Consider the following 1,730-nt stretch of genomic DNA (forward strand, 5'->3'; position numbering starts at 1 on the left):
ATCCGGGGGAAATTGGACATCCCCTTGCAGAAGGACTGCGGGGAGAGGAGCAAATCAGAATGCAGTATAGCAACAATGAAATATGCAATTTTCCTCTAGTTCTTAAAATGCTTCCTCCACCCTACTACCATGATCCCAATTCTACCTTACATATCCGGCTGGACCAGAGGATGTACACTGGCACAGATAGGAACTGGAAATACAGTGAACCCAGGACAGATGAAACCCCCAGGACCAATGGAGGGAGTGGCAATAGCGGGAGGGTGGAGGGAAGGTGAGGGAGACAGGGGGAACAGATGACAAGGTCTACATATGGCCTCCTCCCTGGGGGATGGACAGCGGAGAAGTGGGTGAAGGAGACGTTGGATGGGGTAAGATGATAAAATAATAATTTATATATTATCAAGGGTTCATGGGGAGGGAGGGAGAAAAATGAGCTGACACCAAGGGCTCAAGTGGAAAGCGGGTGTTGTGAGAATGATGAAGTCAACATATGTACTAATGTGCTGGACACAAATGATGTATGTACGGATTGTGATAAATTGTATGAGCACCTAATAAAATGATTATTTAATTTAAAAAAACTGGATATTGACTAAAGAAGACCAAAGAAGAATTGGTGCATTTGAATTATGATGCTGGCAAAGAGTACTGAACGTCCAATGGACTGACAAAAGAACATACACATGTTTTGGCAAAAAAAAACCCTGCATGCTGCTCTTGCCACACATGCACTTGACTCACCTAGCCTCACTCTACTCTGTGCAACTTCTTTTTGTTTCACAAATGAAGAGGGACACGAAAAGAGAGAGATTTGATGATGCAGAAGAGGTAAACAAAACAGATGAGTTTGAAAAATGTTTCTAAGAATGGATTTGCAGTATTAATGGAGAGTACTTTGGAGGTGATAAGGTTCCCCCTTGTATTACACACTGGGTCGCTTAGAGTCAGAATCAGACTAGAAGGAGCCTAACAGCATCAACAACATTATGTTTCCCAAATTAATTCATAAGTTGGGACTTTTTTATATTACTGTTCTTGAAAGTATGGGTTTTTTTCCCCCAATCTATTTTTTCTAATGATTTTTTAAATAAAATGATCGGCAAATATGGTGCAGAACATCAAGAATCAGAAAGCTTTATTTTAAAGGTCTAGATAATATTTTAAGCTCCTTTCAGGCAATATGGTCTCCATTGAGGAAGTACCAGGGCTTTGAATTGGTTCATTTTCATTTCCACTCCAGATAAACTGAATCATAATCTATATTTTTACAAGATTCCCAGGGGACTTTTATAGATTCCCCCAAATGACTATGTACACATTAAGCACTCAAATCTTCCATTGCAGGGCTAAAGTGGGCAAAAGCCAGTATGTGAATCAATGAATGTGTCCTGAGTTCTAATCAATCTTAACTTACTAAAGCAGGCAGTTGGCCAGATTCAACCTGTGGGCCATCACTAACCTCTAATCTATATAAACACGAATTCTTTGTAATGGTTGAGACATGCTATTACCTAGTACGAAGGAACTTCAAAAATGTGTGGGGAAACTCCAATTGTCTTCTTACTCCGTTTTGCTGTGAACTTTGTGGAGCTCCGACCTACGTGAAATTTTGTAACATTCCATGCATGCTTGAAAACCAGTGATGTTATCCCAGACCTGAAGCACTTCTTTAAGACTGTGGTCAGTGAATGATGGGGGGAGTGCGGAGTGGAGATCCAAAGCCCACA

Source organism: Echinops telfairi, unplaced genomic scaffold (genome assembly GCF_000313985.2).
Source record: "Echinops telfairi isolate 266 unplaced genomic scaffold, ASM31398v2 ScPeMD7_7416;HRSCAF=8454, whole genome shotgun sequence".
NCBI lineage: Eukaryota > Metazoa > Chordata > Mammalia > Afrosoricida > Tenrecidae > Echinops > Echinops telfairi.